Genomic DNA, 24,173 nt, shown 5'->3' on the forward strand with positions numbered 1-24,173 from the left:
ACGTTTTATTATGAACATTTCTAAACATGCAAGTACCATGAATCCTTATGAACCCATTATCTACCTTCAATGCCATCAATATTTTTGCCATGTTTGCCTCCAATCTCTCTTCTTTTTTCTTTATTTTTTTGATTCATGCATTTTAATCATATGTAATAGTGGGTTTTGTTATGCCATATTCATATGTGCATATAACATCCTGTGATCAATCCCATTCTCCAGTTCCTTCCCGCCTCTCTCTCTTCCCCCTCATCTGTTTGCTCTACTCTACTGATCTCCCTTCCATTATTATTATTATTATTATTATAATTTGTGAATTATAATTACATATAAAGGCAGGATTTATTGCAGAATATCCATAAATGGACATTTGTTGGAGCATTTTAAAGTGAACCTCAGTTATCGTGAAATTTCATCACTAGATATTTCAGTACTTGAGTAGACTTCAAAAAAAAAAAAAGAATGGTCATTTTCTGACTGAATCATAATACCATCATCCCACATAACATGGTTAATACTAATTTCTTGATAACCATCTTAGTCCATGCTCGAATTTCCCTGATTTGTTCAGAAACTGTCAAGCACTGTGGCCACCAACTCTTCTATTCTGATCTGCTTATGCAGTTCTTTTAAGGAGACCATTTAGGTGATGAGGGTCTATGTTAGCCTCACCACCAAACCTACCTGAAGTTACCTGAAGTGTGTGTTGCAGCCCAGTTTTGGGGTCCTCATTTGTGCAGTATCCTTTGAGGAGGTCTGGATGGGGAGGAAGGATTGAAGTCTTTCTTTTAGAAAAGTTCTTAGGTGATTTTGTTGAGCAGCAAGTTTTGGAAACCAGTATTCTGTGCCTATCCTCTTCTTAGGGGTGCCTTCGGGACACGGGACTGGAAAGTGCATGATCCGGAGTGCTCTGGAATCTGTATTTTTGAAGCTATGGTAACCGTTCTGTCAGCGCCCAAACAAATGTCCAAACTGAGAACATTCATTACTGTGGCAAGGTCAAAAACTTACTTTTTTGTTTTAATAAGAATGATTTGTGGCTATTGAAATAATGTGAGGCAGTAATATCTGATTACAGACTCCCTAGGCAAATGAGGCTCAGGATGTTTTTCTGGTTGTGGCAAATACAACTTGTAATTTTCTAGAGGTCATGGAAAATGAGACTCCTTCAGGGTTTTAACATTGACAATTGAATACGATTCTGGAAGTGAATTAAATGAGAGTGAAATCTAATTGTGTGCAGATTAACTCAGGGAAATCTGCCCCAATGTTTGCAACTGTAGAATATTTAGACCTGAATGAAACATCAAATTGAATACCACACAAGTCTACAAGTGAAGCATTTTGGTTGACCTTTTCTTTTGTCTGCATAGTTCTCACAATTTTGTCACAAAGCTTTGACAATTTTATCTTCTCCCTCATTCTTGGTGCATAGAGGCGGTGGATGAGCTGTTGTTTGACAGAATACAATTGGTCAGGCACACAGAGGACCTAAAACTTGAGCTTGATGGTGCTGAACACATTATTTTAACTCATTTCAGTTGAATGATTTTCTAATAATGCTGCCACTTATAGGTCATTTTTATAATTCTAATACCCTATGAAATCTGAAATAACCTCAAATTATTGAGTCATGCTGGTCCTTCAGTTCTGGAATTATTCAATTAGGTGCTTGGCTAAGTTGAAACAATGCTTAACAAACATGTTGATTAATATCTAGCTGCTCAAAATTACTAAATAATTTGCAGATTCTGTCAACCAATAACTGTGCCCTCTGATGAACAGCTGTTATTAGTCTGTGTACCTCTATATTTGGTGAGTCTGTATGTGGAGGTCAATATTACAGGGATCACAGGCCAGTCCTTTTTTCTTCTGGAGAACTTTGCTTGTACCTCTAATAGAATACTGCAGTGATGACATTGGAATGTGACTATGTATTTGTCTATCCCCTTTACTGACTTTGTCTTTCCTACACATCAGGAGTCTGTCTTCTTTACCTGTGAATCTCTAGTTCTCACATTCCCCTTGGCTTGCAATAAACAATCAATACATATGTGTGGCAATAAATGAATCAATCATATTTTGGGGTTTTGTTTTGTGTTGGGGTATCATATTGACTGTTTTGATTGAACCAACTGAAAGGAAAATCTAGACAAACTGTTGTCTTTCTTCCAAAAAGATCATTTGTGTAATACCACTAATATCACATTTGTATAGCAGTTTATTTTCTCAAAGTACTGTTTGTCCCCGGATGGATAATCATACTAAGAATCATGTTCACACCCATGAAAAAATGAAGCCACTAGTCATTTTATCTTAGATGTCAGAAAACAAATGAAGACTTGTCCAAAATGGCAGTCAGGTATGAACAGAGCTCTGGGGTAGATCTGTTGCTTCCCCATTAAGATGCCCAACCTTGGGCTAGGGCTGGGGCTGAGTGGCAGAGCACTTGCCTTGAACATGTGAGGCACTGGGTTCCATCCTCAGCACCACATAAAAATGACCAAACAAAATAAAGATAGTGTGTCCATTTATAACTAAAAACAAAATTTAAAAAAAGGATGCCCAACCTTGGTGTATCCTCTTTCCTTAACATGAGTTGTGGGTGTGGGAGGTTTAATGATGTGCTGGGGGAAGTCAGAATACGATTTTATTCTCTGAGAACCTCTGAAAGTGCAATAGGTTTTCTTCTAGTTTGGTAGGAGTCAAATTTAGGGCTGCAGCCATGTCATTACCTGCAGCCATGTAGTAATGACATGCAGAGTTTTGTTCACTCTCAGTGACCATTAGGTTACCTTCTTCAAGGGATGAACCTCTGGCTGTCTTTACACCACTGGATTGCTATTTGCTTGGCAAGTGTATTCATAGGTTTTCTCTGAAAATCTGAATCAAAGCTTGAAATCACAAGATCAGTTTTATTCTTCTTTTCTATTTTTAGTTTTTATTTTTGATACTTAGGCCCAGAGCCTCCTGCATAAGTATTTTACCACTAAGCTATACCCTCAGCAATTTTTATCTTATTTTGAGACAAGATCTTGGTAATTTTCTCAGACTGTCCTTGAACTTGCCATGGTCCTGCCTCAGCCTTCTGAGTAGCTTGGATTCTAGATGTGCAGCACCACTGTGCCTGGCTGGTTCTATTCTTTCTTTTTCCTTTTCAAATACTAAAAGTCCCACCTCTGTGCCTTAGAAGATCCTGTTGGCCCGTAAGTCTCCATTCTCTAATAAGCTGTGATAGGTGTTACTTATTCAGTTCTTTTCCTTATACATTTTTAAAAATTCAGATAATTTGTACACATGTTAAAATTCAAACAGCCCAAACAAAGAACTCATGGAAAAACATTAAGTGAAAATTAGTCTCCCATTCTGAGTCTCCTAGTTTATGGTCCTGGGATGACCAGTGACCAGTTTCTTTCACATTATTCCAGGTGTATGCATCTCAGTCATTATATGAATGATGTATATGAAAAATTATATCCACACTCACATACATGTATATGTATGAATTTTTTAAAGTGAAAACACAAATTGTGGCATGATATGTATAGTACTTTTATGGTTTAGTTTTGAGCTATTTTATTGGAAAGCCATACTTGAGACTTCTCTTCCCCATGTTTTAAAGGTCACTAATTACATTTTGTTGGTCAATCATAATTTGTATCAATGTTATTTTAATGAGTTTTTAGGTTGTTTTCAATCCTTTGTTTCTTTACATAAAGTTCCATGATTATTTTGAGTACTCTTGTTGTGGCATTTGTGGAGTAAATTCTAGAAGTAGAGTTAAAGTTATCGCATTTAAAATTTTGATGGGAATTCCAGATTACTCTCCCCAAAGGATGTTCAATTTACACTTCCATCCATGGTGTGTGACGGACTATTTTCCTATCTGCTTGCCAATTATATATTAGAAAACATTTTCATCTTTGCTAACTAATATCCATGTCTTTGAAAAAATGCTTATAAGTTGATTTTATCATAAACTTTCTGCTCTCTCACCAACTCTCCCATTTTCTTCCCCCAGATATTGAGCTTTAGTTTATAGAACTGCAAGGCTATTCCTTCTCCCCTTCAAATAGGCACAGGGTTTGTTTAATCTCAAATTCCCCTGCTCCTCCATTTATTAACCATCATTACTTTAACTTTATTCTTTTAGGATCCTGGGGTGCAAGTCTTCATTGCCAGAAGCCGTCAAGGTGTTGGGTAAATAAGAAATGGCAGCAAACATTTCTTATTGGCGAGGGAGAGAATAAAGGGCATGTCACTCAGAGTTTTTGGGTGCAACTTTGGTTCAATTATCTTCAGATGTTTAAAATCAAGGCTGTTTCCAGACCATTTCAAAGAATGGCAGGGCTGCCTGCTGAGACCTGTGTGAAATGAACACCCCGTTACAACTAATTAGTGTTACTGTTTTCCTTGCAGTTGGGGGTGAGAGGAAATATATGAAGGGTGTTTATCCCTTCCTGTAGTAGGAAAGAATTGGAAAAGCCTGGAGGGGACCCAGACAATGACTCCCACTGGCTGTTCCCACCCTACTCTGAAGAATGGCTGTAAGCAGTTATGAGCCTTATTGTGTGTTCAACCCAGTGCTTCAGCCTGCTTTGACCCATGTTCAAGTGCATCAGATTGTTTTTTGAATCCTGAGGCAAGTAACCATATGATTAAATTCAACAATTATTTACTGCATACTTATAGTATGTAGATAGATGACTAAGGAATAATCCCTGTTCTAAGAACTTTAAAACCTAGGTGCAAAAGATAATTGAGTAGGTCTTTAGCGCTGCTTCAGATTTTGAGGACAATAGTGGTAAGAGCTTAGGCTGAGCTTGAATTGGGTCTCTGTTCTTTACTAGCTCTGAAAATTTGATTGCTTGACTTCTCTTGACCACAATTTCCTTATCTACAGAGGTTTGTTCTCAAAAACTTATACAAAGTCACACACGGTTAACAATCCATTAATTTTAGTAAATATTATATGATTGGGGCTGCTCCTTAGGACAATTTCTGTGAGGGAAGTAAGATGCTAAAGCATGGAATGGGGGAAGGTAATAAATGGGTGGATCCTGAGGTACAAGTCTTCATTGCCAGAGGCTGTCAAGGTGTTGGATAAATAAGAAATGGCAGCAAACATTTCTTATTAACAAGGGAGAGATTAAAGGGCATGTCGCTCAGAGGTTTTGGGTGCAGCTTTGATTCAATTATCTTCAGATGCTTAAAATCAATGCTGGGGCTGGGGTTGTAGCTCAGCGGTAGAGCGCTTGCCTCGCATGGGTAAGGTCCTGGGTTCGATCCTCAGCACCACATAGAAATAAATAAATAAAGATATTGTGTCCATCTGCCACTAAAAAATATTTAAAAATAAATAAATAAAATCAAGGCTGTTTCCAGGCCATTTCAAATAATGGCTTAGTTAAGTTAGGTCTCTTGGCAGTGATGTGTTCATCACTGAAGTCTTGGAAGCTGAATATTTATACGCTTATTTCTTCCCCACTATTTCATTTATCAGTTGCTGCACTCAGTGACTTAAAATAGTGGAGCACAACAACCATTTTATTTGTTCCTGCTTCTGTGGGTCAGGCATTCAGAGCACATCATGCATCTTGCTGCATGATGTCTGGAGCTTTAGCTGGGGTGTCTCAAGGGCTGGCTGAGAGGGCATAATGGGAAAATGTCTGTAGTCTCAGTTTTGGCTCCAGGAGGGTCTCCTCTGTTCTCCCTGTTCTTCCCTGTTGCTAGCTTGGGCTTCCTTACTGCATGGCATCTGGGCTTTGAGGGCATGTGTACTGAGAGGAGAAGCTTTACTGTGCAAATATGTATCAAGCCTTGCATCATGTTTACAGAAACCTTATTGGCTAAATCAAGTCTCATGACCAAACGGAGTCAGCATGAGAAAGATCTGCACAAGTAGAGTTCCTTCCTAAGGAACTTCCTTATGGACTGAAAGGGGAGGATTGATTCAATGAAAGAGTCCTTTAATTGCATGGTTAATAAGAACTTAGATAAAATAATACTCTAAATCTTTCACCTTTCAGGGATATATTTTTTCTCCTCATGAAAACACAATTTATATTTTTCTTCATCTCTTTAAGTTAAAATTATGGCTGGGGTCTTCCTTCAAGGATGTGAAGTCCTCTTCATGGCTTATTTTCTTGACTTAGACATAGATTCTCTGTCTTTTTTTTCCCCAACAAATATTTAGCCTCCACAACATAAATCTTCAAAAGACTTTCAAGGATTCAACCATTTAGTGTCAAATGCAAATATTTAAACTTTTAAAAGAACTTGATTCTTATCTCTACTTTCCAGATAGCTCATCTTCCTGAGAAGTACTCCCTTAAAAGTCTCATTTTTCTCTTTTTCTGGAAAGTTTTGGGTTTGCTTGTTTGTTTGTTTTGTTTTGTTCTGGGGATTGAACTCAGAGGAATTTTACTATGACACTACATCCCCAGCCTTATTTATCTATTTATTCAAAATAAATTTAAAAAAATATTTTGAGATAGGATCTTGCTAACTTGCCCAGGCTGGCTTTGAACTTGAGCTCCTCCTGCCTCAGCTATCCTAGCCACTGGTATTGCAGGTGTGTGTGTGTGTGTGTGTGTGTGTGTATACCCCCCATGCTCCACTGGAAAGCGTTAATCTTAATGGAGTGAAAGGATTGATATGAACTAGTTCTGCTTTTGAGATCTCTCCCATTCATGAAACAACAAAATTTATGTATCGCAAATTTATACACATAATTGACACAATCGTCAGTGTTTCTGATTCATATTTCTCTAAAGATTGACACTGACATCAACTTTACAGATTTCCTTTGAATTAGGAATAGATATTGTGCTACCAACAAGCAAATGAGCTGAGGAAACTGGAGAGGGGTATAGAGAAATATCTAAAAGCCCAGAAGTTGTCTGTTATGGGCCGTGAAAACTTCAGTTTAGACTTGGGACCCTTCTTGTGAGCGATGCATCAGTATTTCACAGCTGATTGGAGGTAGCGACACATCTCACGAAAATTCATGGAGCTTCCTCATTTCTCTCATCTGTCTAGAAGATTCTGAAGCCTTGGGTCAAAGCTTCGTTGTCATTTGAATACACTGGGAAGGACTGGGTGTTGCTCTGGCCACAGAGACTACAGTGGCAGCCTGGTTCACGTTTGTAGGGAGTGATGATAGTTGTCCTTCTCATGTCGTCTGAATTGTCATTGTGTAGTGAGGGTGTGTGTGTGTACTCTTTGGAATGGCGGAAACTCAAGGCTGCTTCTACACTTCACCTTGAAAAGCTACAGTCAATTTCTATTCATCGGAAATTGGAGAAATAATTGTAAGCTTACAGAGCTCAAGTTTTTGGCTAGTACTGGACAGCAATATTTGAACTCTGCATAATCTTCTTTACAGTTCTGAAAAACAAAAATTAACGTGCCTTCTTTAGAACTCTGGCATCAACGAAGAAAAGGTTTGGTGCTGTGGCACACACTGGTAATCTCAGTGATTTGGGAGGCTGGGGCAGGAGGATCTCAAGTTTAAGTTCAACCTGGGAAATTTAGCAAGACCCTGTCTCAAAATAAAAAAATTAAAAAAAAGGTCTGGAGGTATAGTTCAGTGGTAGAGTGCCCCTGGTACCTTAATTTTTTTTTTTATTTAGTAAGATTCAGGTTTACTGTATTAGAACTTTTTGAAAATTGGCATATCTTTATGATATAGATATTAAACACATCTTATCCCTTAGAGTGTTGAAAAAAGGGAAGTAGCCCATACTGAAAATGTAGTCTTCTGAACATTACAAATTAGATTTTCAGAGAGCCAGAGCTGGTGCCCTCTGCTTCAGCACAGGTACCATAATCTGCTGTGATAGTGGAAGTGAGTCTTAGCTCCTGGACAATACATACCTAGTCAGGGATTGAGCCACAACCATTCTTGCATTTCCCCCTCCAAGCTCAGCCAAGATTCTCCAGAGATGTTCACAGAGGTGACTCATCTTACGTGACAAAGCCAGAATTAGATAGGAGACTTAGAACAAATCACTTGATTTTCCTAGGCCTCAAGATTCTTACATGTCAAATAAAGGGAGCTAGTGAGATAAAACTTTCGGTCCTTGTTAAGTCTCTATAGCCAAGTTCTGCTTCAGAGAGTCAGAGGGAGGGCGCAGAAATCTGAATTTTAAATAGCAACTGGGGCATTCTTCTGATTGCTCTAGTCCCCCTATGCACTTTGAATAATGATCCTTTACCACGAGGAAGAGGGCTGCCTCATCCCAACTAGTGCTGTGCAAACATGAGGCTGATCTGCAGCTCAGCAGTCCCCTCCATTTCAGTGGAGGGAATGAATCACACTTTCATCACAAATGAGTGTAATAAGGCTAGATTCTGAGCAGCACAGGATGGAAAAATGCAATCCCTGCTCTCTAGAAGACAGATGCATAATCAAATAAAGGTATTATAGGTTGATGGATACCCCAGCAGGATATGGACAGAATCTGGGAGCACAGAGTCTGGTCTAGGAAAGGGGAACTAAAAAGTCATTTTTAGTTTCCTGATTCCTACCAGGTTTCTCTGCAGTGGGGCCTGGATGAAGAAAGACACTCCAATCCCTGGGAGCCCTGTTGTCCTTTCAGCTCAGGAACCCCCCACCCGCTTCTCACCAGCCTGGCCTGCTATTGCTGCCTGCAAGATCTCCAGCTATGGCTGCCCAGGGTTGATGACAGCAGAAGTAACAAATTGCTTCTCTCTCACACCAAGAGGATAGGTTGGACCACATCCAGGATGATTAAATTGCACTTCCAGCTATGACTGTGTTGACCAGACCTCGGTTACTGCCCTCGCTCCTCCCTTCAAAGCAACAAGCAGCAAACATTCAGGATGATTGAGTCAGAGTGGCCACTTGTCCCTATTTCCTCACACTCTCTCAACTTCAGAACACGAAGCCCCGATCCTGAGGGAACCTGCCGGCTCACTCAACAGCCTGCTTGGGAGACTGTGTCATCTCCTATAAATGACAACCTTGTGCTTTCTGCCCTGGCATGCCTTCCCCACAGTCCTTCCCCTCCTTCTCCAACGTGGCCTTCTGGTCACCCTACCATGTTGTGCAAACTTTGGCACTACTTGGGACTGGCTCCCTCTTCTGGGGTCCTGGGAAGCTAGTAGCTGTGAACATCAAAGCCTGGAGAAGCTCAGTTACTGAGTCTGGCCTCCCAAGTCTCCATCACCCCAGAGGTTAGAAGTTGGCACTGGTGGTAAAGATGAAATGCAATGCAGTGGAGAGTTGCAGGTGTTCTCTAGGTCTGATCTGCATGCAGTTGTTTCCATTCAGTTGCAAAAATGTACAGAGCTCTTGAAACCAGAGCTTCATGGTGTGAATCAGATGAAACCTGAACTGAGCGGAAGGTGGCAGGTTTTCCAGTGCAAGCCTAGCGGGTGTACATTGGTGGAAAGTCACGTCAGGCCCATAAACACAGGGAGACGGAGAGGCCGCCAAAAGCAGAGGCAGAAATAGCTGGGGGTCCCTTATCCTGCCTCAGTCACACCACCAGCCTCTGCCAGACACAGTTCTCCCTTGCTCAGACCTTCCCCCTTCCTTTTCTTTGTTTCTCTCTCCAAGGTTTGTTTTTCTCCATGGACTCTTCAGCTTCCCTACAGGGCTTCAGTTGTCTTGCCAGTCTCCAGATTGCTGGACCTTTTCTTGGAATGCAGGAGGGATTCAGAGAAGCTGGTCACTAGATTCAGAGAGGCTGGTCTGCATCAAGGGCTTCTTTTCTCAGGGAAGCCACAGGAAACATGCTCCTTTATTCCATTCCCACGCAATATATTCCAGGTGTCCATACGAGGAGGAGGAATTGGCTCCCAACTCCAATTTTAATCAGGGTGTTTTTGGATGTGTCGAGTTTATTGCAGATATTTGTGCTTATTCTGGTTTTTCAGGCAGATTTCATCCCTTTCTTATTCAGTCTCTATATATGCTCATTGCTTACTGAACTGAGTTCATTCACTACCTAATAATGATGAATTAAGGGGCTGGAATAGGACTGACATTGTTCTGGAAAATAAAGCTATTTTGCTAGTGCTCAGCATGTTAAGGTGATTTTAGGAGATGGGCAAACTCAACAGTAATGAAACAGGTGCTGTGTGGCAGTAACTCCAGGGAGGGCTCAGCTCAACTTGGCTGGGATATTGTGTTTTTTTTTTTTTTTTCCAGTTACAGAGACTGGAGCCCCTACAGTGCTGACAGAGGTCAGGTACTGGAAATATCAAGGACCATCATTTCTCATGCACCAGCCCGAGACACCTCGTACATTTCATGTTCAGATGCAGAAACACTGAACACCTGGCAGAACACAGCCTTCTGTCTTCCAAAGGAATACTGACGTCTCTCTCACAGATGTCTATAAATACAAACTCTTATTTGCCTGAAAGCTTTCTGGCAGAGGAGCAGAGTGCATCCTCCGCAGCCTAGCATTCAGAGTTGGGGAGGATTTGGTGAGGTAATGTGGGAAGCATCTAGCATAGATCCTGGTGCAGAAGAGGTATTTAATTGTTGACCTTCCCCTCTCTCTTCCACAATCCCTTTTCTTCCTTATTCCTACCTTCTCCCACAACTTGTGACCAGAACATTCATTTATTTTATCTATCTATCTATCTATCTATCTATCTATCTATCTATCTATCTATCTATCTATCTATCTATTATCTATCTCATCTAATTTATCATTTATTGGAAGATGTTATACCATTTAATGACTGGTTTGGCTTCTCTCCACGGTAGAAACTTCCTATTAACTAGCATTTAAAATACTGGGACACTAATCATGATGTTCTATTCATCCCTTACCAATCTGCCCTCTTGATTACTATTCCAGCCTATATCTTTGATTCTCCGAATATGAGACAGCTATTTAATATTTTCTTTCTTTAGAACCAGGCAATTGGAAAGCAGAATAGGTATTATGGGCCAAATGGAGTTGGATGGGTTTTGGTGAACACTTCAGCATGGCCTAACAGGATAAGACATTAGTAAACTGCAGGCCCAGCGACCATAGAGATTTGGGTACTTCTCTGTGAGAGATGGGACTGGTGGGCATATGTAAAGATATTAGGGTGTGTATGATTGAAGCCCTTGTGTGTGTTTCCTAGGGCAAGGGCAGAAACAGGGTGAAGCAAAACTCACTTCATTAATTAAGGAAAATGATATTTTAATGCAATACTTAAAACATTTAAATTCGAGGCTGGGGATGTGGCTCAGTGGTAGAGTGCTTACCTAGCATGTGTGAGGCACTGGATCCCATTCTCAGCACCACATAAAAACTAATAAATAATAAAATAAAGGTATTGTATTCATCTAAAGCTAAAAAATTTTAAAAAAATTTAAATTAATGTTAACAAATCCATGATAAGCAAATATCAAAATATCGGAGTGATATTAGAGCTTGAGGTAAAAGAAGAAATAAGTAATAATAATCCTATCTGTGTTAGCTTTCTAAGGCTATAACAAAATATAATAGACTAGGTAGCTTCAACAACAGAAACTCATAATTTTGGAGGCTTAAAGTCCCAGACCAAGGTCTAGCAGGACCCTGGTGAAGGCTCCTTTTCTGATTTGCAGGCACAACCCTCTGGTTGTGTTCTCACATGGTAGAAATATAAATAAACTCTTTGGTGTCTTTTCTTATAAGGGGCACTAATTCCATTGGACCACATCCCATCCTCATGACGTCATCTAACCTGATTACCTCCCCAAAGTTCTGTTCCCCCAAATTGTCACATCGAGGGGTTAGAGATTTGACATAAGAATTTTGAGGAGACAAACACATTCAAGTCACAACACTGTCTTTATTTAATATTTTGAGAATTTTTTTTCATCACACATTTTCATATTTGACTTTAAAATTATTGCATTAAAATATCTTTGGCTACTGAATTTTATACGCCACACCAGTGTCTCAATAATTTCACTCCACTCTTGGCTTTTCCCTAGGAAAACCCCAACTGCTAGACTTGGGGTGGAGATTGTGGATTAAGCCATCACTCTGAGCTAAAAGGGCAAGGTCTGACCCCTCACTGGATTGGTCCAAAACTCCCCATGTTTTTCATTTCTTTTTTATTCTTTGCTTCATTTCAAGTGCATAGTTGCATTGTCCACACAATTAGCTTCATTGTTCTATAGGAATTTACCTTTTATCCACCACTGTAATAGTTGGGCAAATATAATAGTCAATAACCAAGTCTAAGTTCTTAAAATTTCTCATATGAATAGAGGTCGGCAGGAACCAGAGAACCTACATTTTCAGTTTTGTTAAGCAAGTGTTGTTGTGAATTCTGTAATTTTGGAATGTTAGCGTATTTAATATTCAAAACTTTCAAAGTTTTTAAGTTCTCTGATGATGTGGTTATGTTTTCAAAAATATTTTTGATGTTTTTCCAAAATAATTAAACATTTTCAAAAATTTATCTCATCTGTAGTCTGTATTTAAATTTTATCATTTGTCTTCATATTCATTACTAATATTTTTTTTCCTGATCCAAGATCTAATCCAATAATTATTGGATATTAATAGTCATCTTAATTCCTTTAAACTGCTATAACTTAAATTCTGTGAACTGGGTAGATTATAAACAGGAATTTATTTCCTACAGTTCCAAAGGCTAGAAAAGTCCAAGATCAAGGTACCAGCAGATTCAGTATCTGGTGAACACTATTTCTTGTTTCATATCAGGGGCCTTCTAGTGGGTCCCTGCGTGGTAGAAGGGGCAGGTCAGCTCTCTGGGGCCTCTTTTATAAAGGCACTGATCCTATTCATGAGGGATCTGTCCCCATGACCTAATCACCTTCCAGTAATCCCACTTCTTAACACCATCATGTTGGCACTTAGGTTTCAACATATGCATCTTCAGGGGACATTCAGACCATAGAAATCACGCAATGTGTTAAATTTTCAAGTTTCATTAGCCTCCTTTAATCTGAAAGAGTTCTGTGACTTTTCTTTGACTTTATTGATCATATTATTTATTTATTTATTTGGTATTAGGGATTGAACCCAGAGGTGCTTTATGGTGATCTGGTTATAGTTTGAAGGGCAGAGACCAGTTATTTTGTAGACTGCCCCTTACTTTATTTTATTTTTTTCCTGATGTTTTCTCATGTTTAGATTCAGATCATACATTCTGGGTAGAAATATCTGAGTAGTATGTGAGGTGTCTTCAGTGCCCCATATCAAAGCCTTGCATTGTTGGTTTATCCCAAATTTGGTTATCTTAATTTGATAACTTAATTAAGCAGTGTCAACCAGTTCTCTCCACGGTAAAGGTAGTTTGTTATTGAAATTGATAAATAAGGAGGATATTTTTTGGGAAATAGTTTGATACCATGTAAACGTCTTGTTCCTAATCATACTTTAGTGTCCACTGGTGTTTTTTGTTCCCATCATTCTGTATGAATTTATTAGTTGATCTTCCACTGTAAGGAACAGCGATTCCTTTGTATTTATTTCTTTGGAGTGGACTAAATGTGTTTCTATTTTACTTAACAGATTGTAGTCTGTCTTCTTTATTTTGAGGCTCAAATTACCCCTGACTTGGTGGGAATCCTTTCAAATGACCCCCAGTGTGCTCATTTGTGACACCAACATTCTTTGAGCACTTCCTCATCTTATGGGGCAACAAAATATTCCAGGCTCACCTTTAATTTTTTTCAAAAATAATATTATTACATATACCGTTTTCTTTTTATGGGAAGTTATTCGAGCAGAGAATGGGATTTGGGCAGTCGCTTGTCTGGGTTCATCTGTCACGTCCACTGTACTAGGCAGCATATTCTCTATAAGAGGCCATCGGGATCCACCTTGAAGAGGCATCATCAGTGAACCTTCTTGGAATCTGTTATTTTGCTTTGGTTTTGTATCACAATCCTGGGTGTGATTCACACAGCTGTGTTCATGTATCACTTTAATTTTTAAATTGTTGGTTTATTTGGGTATGTTTGTTAAGAATTGCAATAAATTCCCAGAATATGCTTCTGCTGGTTTTGGGCTCAGCCTTTGTTGATTGTATAAAGGGTAAAAACGGATCCCTGCTCCTAGAAAGTTTATATTCTGGTAGGAAAGACAAGAAGAGCATGTAAGATGACATGGCAAATCCCATCCGAGAATATATAGCTCTAAACCATATTATGTGGGTGCCAACAGCAAGTCTATATCAGTTCTGAGGAGGAGGTTATGCATGGAGAAGGCAGGCAAGATGCACAGCCATAACCATTAGGATGCAAGGTCTTTGTAGACCTAGGATGAATTCTGTGCCCATTGCTTTGTTGGAAGGATGAACTGTTTGGTAGATGACCTTTTATAACTGTACTATAAATATTTATGGGACACTCTTAGGGAAGAGTGGGCTAGTGTAACTAAGCCTTGGGTTCACTAAATTGCTGTAGACAAACAGTTCTTGGAACTTAGAACAGGGTCATGGATTAAATCAGAGGAGCATGACCCTGAGCCATTCTCTGACTTTTTTTCACTCCCTCATGGCCCTAGAGCAGGGAGCTCTTAACTCTGGGCGGACAGCTGTGTTTCCAGAACCTAGCAGAAAGAGTATCGTGTAGCAGTAAAGCATGCCAGGATGTTTTTCTGGTCCAACAGTTTTATATTTCCACACTGTCTACACACTATATTGTAAATGCCTTGGGGGCAGGGCCCTGAATTACACTGACATTCCCCATTGTATGTGCTTAGTAAATTATTCATTGATTTTTCTGGAACAGCCCCAACTGCTTTGGGATGTGAGAGATGGGAGATAGAGTGAGATTTGTTGACTCATGTAAATATGAAGTTTTTGCTGTTTTAGGTTAACCTCATAGCCCTGGGGTAGTTCTACACTTTCCTTTATAGAATCAAAATCACTATAGCAATCCCAGATTTGCCTTTTCCTAAACAAAAAAATTTGTTTTTAAATATTCTCCCTATTTAAAAGACAGATAGCCATTTAAAAGGATGGGACTTCTATATATTAAAAAATCCTTTTTAGGGGATGGGGTTGTGGCTTGGTGGTAGAGTGCTTGCCTAGCATGTGTAAGGCACTGGGTTCAATCCTTAGCACCATACAAAACATAAGCAAATAAAACAAAGGCATACGGTTAAAAAAAAGTCTCTTTTAAATATAAATAAAACTACAGCCTAGACGATCTTGAATCATGAGCTCCAGGCAAACAGGCCATTTCTGACAACCATCACCCCTTGCTGCCCATGAAAACGGACTCTGGAAAGATGTCCCACACTTCTGGGCCTGCTAAAACCTGAAGCTACATATCCTGTAATTCTTTCAACCAAGAAGGTGCTGGGACTCTGCCTCTTTATGATGGTGTAGGTTCTGGTGCAACTTGAGGGCTGTCTTGAATAAGGACCTATGGGATCATGCAGTGAACCCGGCTGAGGTGCCATGTACATTAATTATGGAAACCCAACAGTTGGATTAGGAAATCCCCCAACCTGAAATGAATATCAGCTTGAGTTTTTAATCCCAGAAATATTTCCTGTTTTTGAGATTTGCTGGTAGGTCATGCTTGCCTTAAGTTAAAGGGTCAGATTTTCCTGTAAGCACTTGAGCTCCCTTGCTATTTTGGGTACTCACCTCTCCACACACACATATGCTTAATCAGGAGCTGGAGCACAGTGAATTTCATCGACTTTGTTCTGAGCCTGCCGTAGAATCTCTTCCTGGGCCAAGTGAATGCTCAATGAGTTTGCCCCTTCCTATGATCATGCTGTAAGGCTCGAGTTGTGTATAATTCCCCCAACATGTTAACAGGCATTCTTCCAAGTGAGGACAAAATCTGGCTCATAGATGATAGCTCTGCCCCTGGGATCTCTTAGGGACAAGCTGGTGCTTTTAGAACTGCCTTGTGCCTTGATCTTAATTTATCTGTTGTATTCAATATCATTGGAAGCCAGGAAAAGGCCAAATACCTGACCTCCGTTCCAGGACTGTGATATTGCACCCACTCCAAACTCCCTTTGATCCTTGCTTTGGCAAGCGAAGCCAGGGAACTCCTTAGCTTTCCTTGGTCCCCAAAGCTTCATCTGACTTTGTCAGTTGTGATATTTAGTCTTCCCATTACAGTTTGATTTGATTGCAGGTTGAGGCTTTGATAGCCCATTGGAAAGTAGCTGATCAGAGTGATGCTCTTCCAAGTGTCCATGTGAGAATTTGTGTCCTGGGCTGGGGATGTGGCTCAAGTGGTAGTGCGCTCGCCTGGCAGGCGTGTGGCCCGGGTTCGATCCTCAGCACCACATACAAACAAAGATGTTGTGTCCGCTGAAAACTAAAAAATAAATATTAAGAAAATTATCTCTCTCTCTCTCTCTCTCTCTCTCAGAGAGGGAGAGAGAGAGAGAGAGAGAGAGAGAGAGAGAGAGGGAATTCGTGTTCCTTCTAGTAACTGCCTGAATGGTGACAGTTTTTGAGAGCTAGAACCTCAGCCCCATTTGGTCTTTCTGATTATGAGAACTTAGAAGGATGAATAGAGGTCACTATTGACAGCTTACAGTATTCACCTTGGGTCCATTCCCACTCCAAATACCGACAACCCCTTGATCCTGTTAATTTTAGACTATTTAGAACTACCTATCTCCTGAAATAATGTCTACCTTTGAAGGGAGCAAGAAAATATTCATCGGTGTTTATCGAGAAATTTCATGTAATAGAGAATTGTTGACTTTCTTGAGTCAAGACCAATAGATTAAAAAAAAAGAATAATAAGAAGAAGCTAAAAACTTTAAATGATCCTGTGTATAAAGTGTTAGTTCTGTATAGGAAGACATGGGTTTCAGATAATTCCTATGGTGTAAACTTACCCATAAGCACATGACCTTTCTTTCATCTCCACTTGAAATCATATTATATGAGTCATGAAATAATGAGACTTCATTTTAAAAGTAGAATTTTGGGTAAGTCATTTTTACCTTTCTTTCTAGTTGGAGTGAAGCTCTGAGGGTCCTGAAGCCCTAAGTGTGGGGGACAGGAGGTTGGGAATTAATGAAACGGCAGAGATCCATGTTTCTACTGGGCCTGTACAGGAGTTTGAATTTTCTCCAAGACTATTTTGTATCTCCTTATTTTTATATTCAATTTTATATTTATACTACATTTTGTATTTTATATTTGGTCGGCTGACTTAATCAGGTGTTATAGAGAGTTAAAATAAAAGGGGCGCATTGAGAGTGAATTAAATTCCAGTGACTCATTTATGAGGGTAAGGTTTATAGGACAACCAAAAGCTCACTAGTCTGAAAAAATATCAGTGGCCTTAATGAATTGAATTTAGTCTTATAATCAAATCTCAAAGAGAATACCTTTAGTTAACCATACATTTTCTCCAGAAACCAATTCTTGGCAATGTGGAAAAATGTCAGTATTGAATCTATATATTAAAAAGAAAAAAGAAAGAAATGTGTCCCTTTCTTCCTGCCTTCTTTTGTAACTACTTTCTCTATTTATATGCTGCTGTAAGAGGCCTGAACTGAGGGAGGATCTAAATATGGAATGCACCATTTTTTTCAAGTGCTAAAGTTGTTTGGTGGAGGACACAGTCTTTCCTTGGTGGTTTCTTACACCTCATTTTCTGAGACAGCAGAATTTCAAGTAAAAGAAATTGAGAATCTTAGTTTCAATCTGAAAACATAGCTGATTTTATCACAGAAAATTATTTTTTAAAAAAATTTCACTCCTGTCTTACACTTGTTTCATCTTCCACTGCAGCCCTACATTTCTGAGGCACCAAGAACCACATTCAGGTTTCTGACCTGGATGGGGGCAGGGTCCTCTCACATTTGCATTGGGGGAAGGCCCAGGCCAGAGACCTACCTTCTCATGGCTGGAGATGGGGAGAAGCAGCAAGCCCCCTCTGGGGACACGGGCCGCTGACCTCCAGCCATTGACTTTTGGAGGACACCAGTGCAGGTTGTCAGGGATGGGAACAGGAAGCAATCTCAGCCCAGGTTAACCATGACCTTTAGGTTTTGCCACCTGGAATCAGGAACAATGGAGTGTTGCAACTTAGTCCACTGAGTGGAAGCAGAAAATAGCACCTGTGGTTGTAGCAGGTGAACTTTAAGGACTGCCCAGGAGAGCTCAAGAGCTGTGTGGAGACCCTGCCAGCCAGAGAAAGAGGACTAGGGCCTGGGATTCCACAGATCCTGCCCCCGGCCCAGAGCCTGTTATTATTGTTACTCAGACCCCCCACCCCCAGGGCCTTTCTTCAGCTGGGAGAAAGAGGTGGCACAGGTTACTTCTGTTCTTCAGCTGTCCCTGTTCCCTTCTCAGGGGAATTGCACATTAGCTGTTGTATATTTGTGAAACTCCACAGAGCTGAATGGAGGACTACTCTAAGAATTTAGAATACCAAGCAATTGGCGGGGGAATCTCCTACTGTAGAGAGATAATCTTCTTCCGTATCATTTTATTATCCTGACAGTTGGAGTTGGAACATTTCAAGTCTCGGGTGAGCAGAATCTTTTCTTTCTTGTTGAGGAAATTTGTTCCAAACTTGGTGTTTGATGACATTATAGATATAGTCATAGTTTATAATTTCTAATTGTTTGTTTTCTAAAATGTTCTGTTTTTTTAAAAACTTTTTTTAAGTTGTAGATGGACACAATCTCTTTGTTTTATTTATTTACTTTTTTATGTGGTGCTGAGGATCGAACCCAGTGCCTCATGCACTCAAGGCACGCACTCAACCACTGAGCTACAACCCCAGACCAAGTGTTCTGTTCTTATTGCATATTACCACCCGGCTTTTGAATTGGGTGATGATTCTATTTGTTCTTCAGAGTTTAAACTTTTGCAGTATAAAGGTGGCTCACGTGAGTTGTGTTTTGGGGGACAGTAGGTGCCAGTGCCTTTTCAGAGTGCCACAGGAATGTGCTGGACTTTCCTATCCTCACTGCCTCATTTGGCAGGGAACCAAGAGCACACACAGATCTTCAGTACAAACCGACTGCTTCCCAGTGAGGAATATGAAGCATATTGTGTTGCTATACCAGCGAGTATGGAGTGACTGAAGCCTTTGTTTTTCTTATATTCCTTGACCATCGTCTTTGAACTCTGGCATTCTGAGTAATATTTTCCTGTTGCAGAAGGGTGAGGAGAGGCCCATCTTTATCAAGGCATGAGTATAGATGATCATTTAATAACAAAACAGCAACAACACTACCACATTAGAGGTCCTGCAGTGCACGCCGGTGCCACTCGCACAGGTTTCTCTGAGAAGGCAGCCATCTGGCCCTGAATTTGGAGTTTGGCCAGTGAGAAGGTGCCTATATATTTTCTTCTGCTGATATTGGCAAATATTTCAATGGTGCGACATATCTCTTGTCCTCATTCAAGCTATATTGAAGACCCAAATGAGGCCACATCATGTGGGCTTCTGCCATGAAGGTGTCTGAAGAAGGGGTCATCTTTATGCCAGTGCTGGCTCGTCATTAGCTGGCTTCAGCTTGGGTCCTTCTCCTCAATCCTTTCTTTGTCCCCTTCCAGGAAATCAGACATGGCCCTTCTCTGACGAAGCCTCAAATCAGCAGATATGATGACTAGATACCAAGACTGTCAGATCGTTAGCCTGAAGGGGACCCTCCTTCTCCCAAGAGCAGTCCTGTAAAATTGTGAGGTTGTAACATTTCTTCCTTCATCCTCCCTATTCACTCCTCTGAGTTATACCATCTGGCCATAATTTTATCAAAGCTAAAAGCAAAGTATTTATTGTGCACTCATACTGGGACTGTTTTTTTCAAGCCAGTCATTGGAAGATAGATGTATTTATTTTGTGATGATGCTAGGAAAGGAAGAACCTAGGGCCATGCTCACGCTAGGCAAGTGCTCCCCCACTGAGCTACACCCCCAGCCCAAATAGAATATTTTAAATCCAGATTTATCTTGAGGAATGGGGATTAGGAGTGGATGACGGTTACAAAAATTGGTCACATAAAAGAAGTTTAAGGCCATTCTTGCCTCGTTTTGAGACTTGTGAAACTCACTGAGAGATCTGAAGACAGTGTGAGTTGCAGATCACAAGTTGAGAGCGTCTGTGTTTTCCTCCCATCTCCTCCAGTTCTCAGGGTCCCGGCAGGCTAGACCACCTTGAGCCACTGACCCAGTGCTGACAGAGAGGCAGGAAACAGCAGCTGCTTCTGTTAGCCTCAGACTTGAGGGCTTCAGCGAAGGGCCTCACGGCCAGGTTGCTGCCAAGGCCTTTGGCTTTCTTGAATGACTTGATCCCACACTGATGTTTCAAGGCTGGGTGCTCCCCAGCTGGAGCCCTGAAAATGCTTGCATGGCATCTCTAGAGAAGGAAACTCACTTGAAGGAAACTCCCATAAAGTAAATCACCAGGACTGGATGGTTTTCATCCAAGAGTTGGGGAGGAAATGAAGTGTGAAATAGCACAGATACTGATGAAGACATTAGTTCTCCATTAAAACCACAACTGTGTCAGAGCAGAAATTTGCTAACATGATGACCTTATTGCTGGAGGAGAAAGATTAGTGTCTTCTCTGAGTCCCCTGGAAAACCTGGACCACTTGGAAAGAATAGTATAAAATACGGACACTACCATAATATTATGTCTTTACTCCCTGAGATCTGGTAATAGGAATACCATGACAATTCATGTATAGCAGCATTTTGATAGAAACCTGAGAAGGAATAGGATAGGGAATAGTCAACACATAGGCTGCTATTCCTTCCTTCTCTGTTCATGGCAGACATCACTAATCAAGCTAGAACTTCCCCCTCTCAGCTTGGATCGGGCCTCATACTTCTCAGTTTTGTACTTTGAACTTCCACCATCAAATGATCAGAAACGATATCTATATTGAAACTCATTTGCCCTCCCTGCCTAAAATGATATATTTTATGGACCACATTGGCTTATAACTAAATTACAAATAATGATAAGAAGGAAGTCTTCATACTTAGCTTAAGAACATGACAAGAAACATGTCACATTCTTTCTTCTTCCAAGGATTGAGTTGGAAGAACATCTGTCTCTAGAAATAAATAGTTTTGAGAGAACTGCATCCGCATATGTCAGCCCAATCCAAACCACCGTGGGGGTCTTTCTGGAGAGAAGGGAAATCAATCACTCTGAGACAACAAGCAGCATTTTTCAGAAGATCCTTTTAAGAAATGAGAACCGGTGGTAACTTCTCTCACTAAGCAGACTCAGTGGGGCAAAGAAGAAGTGCTAAGACCAAAGGAGAAAATACACGGGAATATCGGACCTGGAAAAACCCGAGTGACTTTATGGAAAATGAACCCGAGGTTCAGTGGGTTAGAGTTTCCTTTCACACTAGGGGAGCAGAACGCCAGCTCTGCTCCGGCCTGGAATCCCATGGGCTTGTCCACAGAGCATTTTGCCACTGCGTTGAGCAAAGCCTCCTATCACTTTTCGTGAGTAAAGCAGTTTGGTTAATTATAACCCAATTTTCCTGCTGCCTAGTGACCTCTCTATAAATGGGTACTTCACAGAACTAATATCTTCGAATGAATTGCCGTCTGACCATTTAAAGAAATATCTGCCTGCTCTCATTGGGTAATGGGCTATTTTTCTTAATCAGTGATTAGTTTCTATATTTATTGATTAACAGAAAATCAAAATACAGTAAAACCACATGGGAGATGGCCAGATGCTGTGATTCAGAGGCCAAAGGAACAATGATAAGACAAGGTCTGTGGGTCAGCAGTCCTGGCTACTAGTCCACACTCCACCACAAGATAACCCTTGACCTGGCTTAATTACATCTTGCAGAACCATAGGCTAAGGGGGGGGGAACATTGGGGAGGCTATTGTGTCTATATCTTTGACTCACAGGAGCAAGCAATGATCATTTTCATTTTAAAGACCAAACAATAGTTGCCCAGCAAGAGGAAATGAAGCAGCCAGTCTGAGGGAGGTGTGGATGAGTGAGAGGAGAGAATCAGGCTCCCAGGGAACAGGACTTCTCACTTCACCACTTTGTTTCTTCGTTTCCTCATCTTTAATGGGCGCTGCATGGATGCAGCACAATCTTTGGAGCCCGCAGAGAACGTGCTGTGGGTGAAAAATGGGTCACTTGTAATGCTGATAACTTAACGTTTCTAAAGCACTTTGTAGTTGACAAAGTGCTTCCCTCTGCATTACCTTACTCTGCTGGTTACTCATCCAGTTGGGTAGGCAGTAGGATTCCACATCCACTGTTCACAAGTGGGTCAACAGAGCCTCTGTGGGGCTAAACGGCTTCTTCACGGTTAAATGGTGCTACAGAGAGTTAGAACCAGAGCTCGCACTCTTGCTTCCAGATTTTGAACCGGGGTCTTTCCCCCATAGAATGACACATAATGCAGAGTTGAGTCTATTTGTCATTCACGTTAATGACAGCAGCGTGTCTTCAGTGTCACAGGGGGTGATAAAAATAGACATTTAGCTGCGAGGGCAGGAGGTTCTCACAGCAAACAAACTGAGCTCACCAAAATGTTCTCTCCCCTGGCAGGCCAGGTTGCCGTGGCCTTTAGGAAAGGCCTGGTGTGGGCAGCCTCTCCGACAGGCTGTGCTCTGCGCTCGGCTTTCCCCGGGGAGCTGCTTCTCTGCCCCAGGGCCAGATGCAGGCTCGGCCTCAGAGGACACAGGGCGAGGGATTTCTTCTGGGGATGTGGACTACCGACAGACAGCACTCCCCAGGGAGAAGACTGGACTGTGTGTCCCCCCGACAGAAAACTTGCTGTGGTTTTAGCCTGCATAGGAAGAAATGGCCTGGTGAATGGAGGGTTTCTGTGCCACGGGTGTTTTTCTGAGACAAAGTGGGAAGGAGAGTGAGAGACTGAGAGAGGAAAAGCAGCCAGCTAAAGGAGAAACCCCATTTGTTATTACATATAAAAATAAATCATTTATAATCCATTGACTTCCCCCAAAAGATCTGATATGGGAATCATTTACCCTATTTCTATGCACATGTATGTATGGCTATCATAAGGATAAACTGGAAATAAGGAGACATGCAGAGGAAAAATAGGTGATCTCATGGGACTATTTAACAGTCACCCTCCCACAGGAAAACACAACCACTTCATTTTTACCAGGGAGAAAAAAAATGCATTTTTTTAAATTAAGATGCACTGTCGTATTCTTTATTGTTTCTTTTGAATATTTCTCCCATTATAAGTATTTGGCTGTGAGGAAACACTATATTATGGAAGAGAGCTTGGAAAAATGAACCTTTGTCCTCCATTGAAGAAAACTGGCTAAATAGTATGCTTCTCTTCGAGAATCCCATAACTCCGATGCATCCTCTTCCCAGAAAAATACAAGCTCTTACAAATGACCATTGTAGGTGACACAGACCCCAAAGCTATCCATTGATTTTTAGGTTAATAACCTCTTGACTTAAATTAGAAATACTTTATAGAATAATTTTTCCTTTCAATAAATTCACTGCATCTGTTTCAGAGGATTGTAGTTAAATGCAGGTGGCTCGTCAGTGTCACAAAATATTCTGGTTTCTATGAAATAATCTCACCTGTGTAACATTTGTATTTTAAATATGTACCCATTGCGCTTCACTTATAATTTTACCTTAGTCCTTTATTGCTTTTTAAAAAAGATTCTATAGAGTGTGTACTTCATTCTAGTTTGTATGATAGCACTTGTGTAATACTCAGTATAATAAGGAAAATCTGCTTTACTGTTGGATCAATTTTGATTACATGTAGAATATAGTATATAAAGTAATACTTTAATATATACAACAGCTCATATGCCATCAATAAGATCTCATCCTCAGACTTGTGAATACTTGGAAAAAATTACTTCCACATGTTCCTAAAACTACTTAAAATATTTGACTGGTTGGTGGTCCATTGATTCTGAATATCTGACCTGTCAAAACGCCATCTTTAAACTTCAGTGATGCATAGAGACTTGGAATTAGCCAGGGCTGAATTTATTACAGAACAAAGGGAGGTGATGATTAACACACCCATCTGAGCAGTAGGGGGGAAAATAATCCTTGAATGGATTAGATGCCATGATCCTAAAACCACATTCTCTGAGTGTTGGGTCTTTGCCCAGAAATGGGAAGAGTCCAAACACTGATGCCTTTTAAATGACAGGGTGTCTCTATGGGACTCTGCTCAGGGACACTGGGACAGAGAGTTAGGGGTCAATCTTTCTTGCT

At 40.6% G+C, this 24,173-nt stretch overlaps 1 protein-coding gene and 1 long non-coding RNA gene across 3 annotated transcripts in view; one reads left to right on the forward strand and one right to left on the reverse strand.

Moving 5' to 3' along the window:
- The window catches only part of TBX15 (T-box transcription factor 15), a 110,616-nt gene that overhangs the window by 18,935 nt on the left and 67,508 nt on the right, over positions 1-24,173 (forward strand). The gene's annotated exons all lie outside the window — the stretch shown is intronic.
- LOC308656048 lies at positions 6,519-10,220 on the reverse strand. Its single transcript, XR_014023592.1, has 3 exons — positions 8,640-10,220; positions 7,879-7,967; positions 6,519-7,389 (listed from the first exon to the last, which is right to left on the reverse strand). It is a non-coding gene; the product is annotated as an uncharacterized lncRNA (long non-coding RNA).

This window comes from Spermophilus citellus (assembly GCF_964194105.1).
Source record: "Spermophilus citellus genome assembly, chromosome: 9".
Lineage (NCBI taxonomy): Eukaryota > Metazoa > Chordata > Mammalia > Rodentia > Sciuridae > Spermophilus > Spermophilus citellus.